The following is a 7355-nucleotide window of genomic DNA, read 5'->3' as shown; positions in this document are numbered from 1 at the left end:
TCCAGGGGGCAGTCCAGTCCGTGATGCAGTACTATGTCCAGTACGTCGGGCTGTTGGTTTGTTCGCGACGGGATATGGGTCGGCGCTCCGGGACCCATCACCCCGTAGCCTCGACGTTCGCTGTCTTCGCGGAGTCTTTTACCTGCCTGGGTGATAACACGCGAGCCCCAAGCGTGGTGCTTGGCGTTTAAATCACCCACGATCAGGGTAGGCAGCTGCGACTCGAAGAGCGTGTGGACATCAGTACTGGAGAAGGTTAATCCGGGTGGCTTGTAGGCGGCATACAGCTGGAGCTCCATCTCACCAGCTTACACCCGCACCCCCTGTGTGCGCAGACTCACGAAGGGGGCGTGCGCAAGTTCCTCGTGTACTATATCTCTCCGCACCAGGGCAGCCGAGCCCCTATAGGGGGCGCCCCGGGGGGAGATTTCATCGCGTCGGTAGACGAGGAAGTTCGGGATGCGGAGCTCGACATTCTCCGAGAGCTTGGTCTTGCCCAGGAGGATGATGTGTAGATCCTGCGACTGGGCGAGTAAGGTTTGCTCCCGGATATGTCCTCTGATGCCGCCTGGGTTCCAGTAGGCAATTCTCAGCTGGAATTGAGCTGCGCGAGTGCGGCTATTCCAGCTGAGATTGCGGGTATAATGTCCCGGCCTTGCGTATACGCGACCAGGACTGCAGTGAGTGCGTCCATAAAGACCCGGATTATGGTAGTAGTATCCGGGTCATTTCTGCGGTTGGCGGGTCTTGGTGGTGGTGGTGGTGGTGGCGCGTCCCGCTGCTCGGGCTGGGCTGCCCGTGCTGTAGCTCTTGGTGATGGGGCACAAGGAGCTGCCCTCGTCACCTGCCTCGGCTGCGGGGTGGACGCTGTCGCCGGTTCGGATCTGGTCGGTCTCGCCGCTCTTCTTTTCTTAGAGGGTAGAGGCTGGCCCCTTTCGACCGGCTGGTTTGCCGGTGGGGCGAGGGTGGAAGGGGCAGTGGCTGGCGGCGGTGCTTCGGTCTCAACGGTCCTCCTTGGCGCCAGGATAGGTTGGCGGTTGACCCTAGCAGACTGTTCTGGTTCTTGCCTTGTGGGGGGAGGGAGCTGTTCGCCTCCTTCCCTCTGCCTTCTTCTTAACTCGGCCGTCCTATTTTTGGATGCGGTCGGTTGTGGTTGTGGGGGGGAACATTGATGCCCCTCCTTCTTGCCTCCCTCTTATAGACCGCGCACCTTCGGTCCTTCGCCGTGTGCGCCTTACCACAATTGGTCGAAAGGTCTTGGGCAGTCCCTGGCCAGATGTTCGCCGGCGCAGCGAACACACCGAATCGGCCTGTGGCAGTTCGCCGAGGCGTGTCCGAATGCCTGGCAGCGGTAGCATTGAGGCGGGTTTCTTCCGCCTTTCCAGGCCTCCACCAGCAGTCCGGGCATGCACAGCAGCTCGGTCACCTTATAGAGCTCATTGAGCTCCTGCTCGTTTAAGTGGGCGAGCTGCACCAAGAAGGTGCATCCTCTCCCGCCCTTTCCGCTAGGGATTGCCTTTGCACGCTCGGCTGGAAAACCCAGGGTGCGCATGGCAGCAATTACTTCCCCGGGCGGGGTGTCGAAGGGTAGGCCCCTGATTGCCACCTTCGTAGGCAGCTCAGCAGCGGGACTGAAGCAATACCAGGCTTTGTCCTGGGTCCTCGCCTCCGTCAGGTGCCTTTGTATAATACGGAATTCTTCCGCTGAGCCTGGTAAGAATCTTAATGTTGTCTTAAATTTTCGCGATGATTACACATTTAAATAAAACTATTTATAACGGATGAATCGCGTATATTAATTATTTTTAAACATCCCGACGTTTCGAGCACTTTGCAGTGTTCGTGGTCACGGGCAGACTAAGATGACATTTGTCTATTTGAAGAACAAAGGAAATATTATTAACAACTACCGCCAACGATTTCTCAATTGATATCTTGAGTAACGTTCCGGTTGCACGCAGAAGGCACTAACTGTATCTTTAGGTCTTGCAGTCTGTTGGATTTGGGATTTTAAATTTTTAATAAGTGGATCCCAGGTGTTAGAAAGTCTCCAACCATCTTCTCTATTGAAGTTCGGATATTTTTGAATTTCAATAGCCTCGCGTATCATTCTAGGAATGAATCTGTGTTCTCTAGCGAGGATCTGTGGTTTATCAAATCGGATAAAATGGTTAGGTTTATCCAGAGCATGTTCACAGACTGCAGACTTAGAAGAACGCCTATTTTTGACATCTCCTATATGTTCCTTGACCCTGGTACCGATACTTCTCTTTGTTTGGCCTATGTAAGATAAACCGCACTCACATTCGAGTTTATATACTCCTGCAGTTTGTAAAGGAATATTACTCTTGATAGGTCTCAAGAACTGGCTCACTTTCTTATGAGGCTTGTAAACGGTTTTAATTGAAGCTCGCTTCAAGATGTTGCCAATCCTGTCTGTAACTCCCTTCACATATGGTAGAAATGCAGGTTGTCGCTCAACTGTGGGTGGCTTGATACGGCTTCTGCGATGCTGGCGAGGCACGGGCAGTTTGTTCTGGTGGAGTGCAAGCTTGACCTGACGTAGCTCGTCCTCTAGATGTTCAGCATCGCAGAGATGGTGGGCTCTCTGAAACAAAGATTTGCCAACGGTAGCTAACTGGCTAGGGTGGTGGTGCGAGTCACCATTGAGGTATTTGTTGGTGTGTGTGGGTTTCCTATAAACTGTGTGACTTAATGTATTGTCAGGATTCTTGATAATAAGGATGTCAAGGAAAGCTAAAGAATTATTTGCCTCTAATTCCATAGTAAATTGAATGTTTTTATTTATAGAATTAAGATGTACTAAAAATGCAGATGTCAGATCACTAGGTAATATTGTGAAAGTGTCATCTACGTACCGTTTATAAAACCTAGGTGTTATAGGTCCGGAGCGAAGAGCCCTCTCCTCCAGGTCTTCCATGAATAAATCGGCGACCACGGGGGATACTGGAGAACCCATGGCTACCCCGTCAACTTGTACATAGAATTCATCATTCCACAATAAATAACCAGATGTGAGGCAGTGATGTAACAGCTCTGCATATTCAATAGGCATGTTGTGTGTCTGTAATTTCCTCTTGACAATTTCGATGCAGTCTTGTATGGGTAAGCAGGTAAACAATGACTGGACATCAAAACTAACCATTGTCTCGTTGTTGGTTAATTTAAGTTCTTTGATTTCACCAACAAACTGGTAAGAATCCTTGACATACGCCGCAGTGTGTCCTCGGAGGGGTGATAGTGTCCTTGCTATGTGTTGAGCCAATCTATATGTTGGTGTATCGATTTGGCTTACAATAGGACGCAGCGGAGCACCAGTTTTGTGCTCCAGTCATTGTTTACCTGCTTACCCATACAAGACTGCATCGAAATTGTCAAGAGGAAACTACAGACACACAACATGCCTATTGAATATGCAGAGCTGTTACATCACTGCCTCACATCAGGTTATTTATTGTGGAATGATGAATTCTATGTACAAGTTGACGGGGTAGCCATGGGTTCTCCAGTATCCCCCGTGGTCGCCGATTTATTCATGGAAGACCTGGAGGAGAGGGCTCTTCGCTCCGGACCTATAACACCTAGGTTTTATAAACGGTACGTAGATGACACTTTCACAATATTACCTAGTGATCTGACATCTGCATTTTTAGTACATCTTAATTCTATAAATAAAAACATTCAATTTACTATGGAATTAGAGGCAAATAATTCTTTAGCTTTCCTTGACATCCTTATTATCAAGAATCCTGACAATACATTAAGTCACACAGTTTATAGGAAACCCACACACACCAACAAATACCTCAATGGTGACTCGCACCACCACCCTAGCCAGTTAGCTACCGTTGGCAAATCTTTGTTTCAGAGAGCCCACCATCTCTGCGATGCTGAACACCTAGAGGACGAGCTACGTCAGGTCAAGCTTGCACTCCACCAGAACAAGCTGCCCGTGCCTCGCCAGCATCGCAGAAGCCGTATCAAGCCACCCACAGTTGAGCGACAACCTGCATTTCTACCATATGTGAAGGGAGTTACAGACAGGATTGGCAACATCTTGAAGCGAGCTTCAATTAAAACCGTTTACTAGCCTCATAAGAAAGTGAGCCAGTTCTTGAGACCTATCAAGAGTAATATTCCTTTACAAACTGCAGGAGTATATAAACTCGAATGTGAGTGCGGTTTATCTTACATAGGCCAAACAAAGAGAAGTATCGGTACCAGGGTCAAGGAACATATAGGAGATGTCAAAAATAGGCGTTCTTCTAAGTCTGCAGTCTGTGAACATGCTCTGGATAAACCTAACCATTTTATCCGATTTGATAAACCACAGATCCTCGCTAGAGAATACAGATTCATTCCTAGAATGATACGCGAGGCTATTGAAATTCAAAAACATCCGAACTTCAATAGAGAAGATGGTTGGAGACTTTCTAACACCTGGGATCCACTTATTAAAAATTTAAAATCCCAAATCCAACAGACTGCAAGACCTAAAGATACAGTTAGTGCCTTCTGCGTGCAACCGGAACGTTACTCAAGATATCAATTGAGAAATCGTTGGCGGTAGTTGTTAATAATATTTCCTTTGTTCTTCAAATAGACAAATGTCATCTTAGTCTGCCCGTGACCACGAACACTGCAAAGTGCTCGAAACGTCGGGATGTTTAAAAATAATTAATATACGCGATTCATCCGTTATAAATAGTTTTATTTAACTGGTAAGAATCTTACGCCCTTCCCCATAGGGCGCGCATTTGGGGCGTGTCCTATCTTGGACTTGAGGACCATAAAGTGCCGCGTCCAGTTTGGCAGACATTCCACCGTGATCGGCGGATAACCGGAACGTGGCGCATCTTTTGGTCTTGGTGTGGCTGTTGTTGCGGGTGGTTGTGTCCGACTTGTTGGGGAAGCTGGTGCGGCGGTTGCCGCTGCGTATGAGAGGCCCGATGGCCCCGGTTTTGGCGAATCCGGGCGTGGTGACTCTGTGACACTGGTGCCCTTCAACTTCGTTTTGGCGAACTAGACCTTATCCCTAATAGCAGTCTCGGTAAATTTGACCACTATATGTCTGGGCTTGCTGTCCAAAGGTCTTCCCAAGCGATGACAAGATTTGATACTGCTGGTAGAAAAATTTGGCAAATCCAAGTGCTCCGCAACAAGGCTGGTAACTCGAGCAGTGGCATCCTCGGATTTCTCTTCGCTAACACCATGGAAAAGAAGCACTTTTCGACGTCTCTGCATTTCATTCCGATCCTTTTCCCTGGCGAGGAACTCAATTTGTCGCTGAAGTCCATTTAGTGCAGTGAGAACAAAAGACTTAAAAGAATTGATCTCCGATGAAAGAGAAAGCACAGTCGCAGGTGTTGTTGTCCTCTGCAAGTCTTTGCTGTCATTCATACGGCTGTTGAATAAGTCGGTCATTGCAGCCAGAGACTCCTTTATAGATTCCATAGTTGTTGTGTAGTTTTAAAGTGACAAATAATTCAAGTGATAAGTAATTTTAAAGCGGATTCACTAACAGGTGGGTAGAGTAGGTCACATACACATAATATATTATAAATTAACTTGTTTTAAATAAATATTTATACTATAAAAATAAAAAAATCTTTAAGAGCTTTTAAAAGTGGACTTGCTTGTTTTCTTACTCCTACCCGAAAAAAGTTTTATAGTATTAAGTATTGATAATCTTAATCAAATAATCTCACTCTTATCCTACATACTACACACGTTCACAATACACTCATCGCAAAACAAACATACACAAGATACATCCATACACTACGATATAACAAGCGCAAACCGTATCGAAATAATAGTAACTATATTTGTAAAACTAATGGACTACACAGTATATTACACTTGGTCTCAGTCAATAATTATTTATAGCAAAATAAAAAATGGCTTTAAAAATACTATACTTCTAGTAAACACTGCACGTTTCACTAATTTAAGACTGATTAGCTCACCTATAATATATTATTTTTTTTTTTTTTTCAGGGTAGGAGTGTAAATGACAAGTCACGTTTTTTTACTCAGCTGTAATTAAAAATTAAAATAAATATTTATATGTAAAAATATGTACCTGTGACAGCCCTATTCCTGCCAGCTACTATATATTATTGCACAAAAACAATCATCTGCTCATCTACTCACTTCTAATAATATTCACTAAACCTAATATTTTCACTTACAATTTTTGACAACTTTAATTACAATGGACTGAATAAAAAAGACACTGGATGACTTGACCGAACACTTTAATATGAAGATGTCTGAATTTCAAAAAGAGTTGAAATCATCTATTCCCGCTACTAGTCCAACTTCAAACATCAATGCACAATTCAACGCATTCCGATCCTTTGTGCTAGCGGCATTGGAGAATCTTCAACTTCAGGTGGAGCTGTTATCCAGGCAATCTGATGACATGGAGATGCGGTCAAGAAAGAAGATCCTACTTGTGCATGGAGTTCCTGAAGCAAAAAATGAAAATATTACCGAGAATCTTGTTAAGCTATTGTCAGAGCGGCTGCAGCTTCCTGAACTGACCTCTGATAGTATCCGTACTTCTCGTCGCTTAGGCCGAGCTAGCCCTGAACGTCCTAGAGCCATCGTGGTCAAGTTTAAGGAAACTTCACTCCGAGATAAGGTTTGGTTTTCAAAGAAATGTTTGAAAGGCTCTGGAGTGACCTTGTCGGAGTTCTTGACTAAGCGTCGACATGAGGCTTTCCTGACTGCTCGGCAACGCTTTGGCATTAACAAGTGTTGGACGAGAGACGGTGTTGTTGTTGTTGTGGGGTCTGACGGGTCGAAGCATCGAATTTTTTCACTTGCTGACTTGAACGCGGTTCCCAGTTCCAACAATGACACGGAAGTGCCCTCCACAGCCAGTGCTATTGTTCAAGCTTCCAAGGACAACAAGTTGTCTCAATTAAGAACAAGGAGGAACGTGAAAAAATGAGTTAAGTAACTTTCTTAAGACTGTTATACTCTTTGTTATTTTGATTCCATAGTTTATTTATAATTTCACTTTTTCTTATAATTTTAGTCTGTTAATCTTAGATTTTTCTTTTTAATTTTTATTTTTTGTGTTTAACTTAATTTTACGATTACTTATTATTTACCTATATGTTATTATGTTACCCACTTTTACAGTTTATGTTAATGTTGTCATGTCAGAATGACATGTTAAATTGTTTTATGTCAAACGTCATTCTGCCTAATGAATAACCATAGACAATTATTTTTACTTTAATTTCTTTTTTTCTAGTGGGTCACATAAGAATTTTATTGTTTAATAAATGTTAGATATTTTGTTTTTTATCCTATTAGGT

The 7355-nt window shown here is 44.5% G+C and overlaps 1 pseudogene; it reads left to right on the top strand.

The window, feature by feature from the left end:
- The first annotated feature begins 6235 nt into the window (after window positions 1-6235).
- Window positions 6236-6982, top strand: LOC124542788 (annotated as a pseudogene).
- Window positions 6983-7355: the final 373 nt, after the last annotated feature.

This window comes from Vanessa cardui, chromosome W (assembly GCF_905220365.1).
Source record: "Vanessa cardui chromosome W, ilVanCard2.1, whole genome shotgun sequence".
Classification (NCBI taxonomy): Eukaryota; Metazoa; Arthropoda; class Insecta; order Lepidoptera; family Nymphalidae; genus Vanessa; species Vanessa cardui.
Note: the sequence above shows the minus strand (reverse complement) of the source record. Positions and strands in the feature narration are given on the sequence as shown.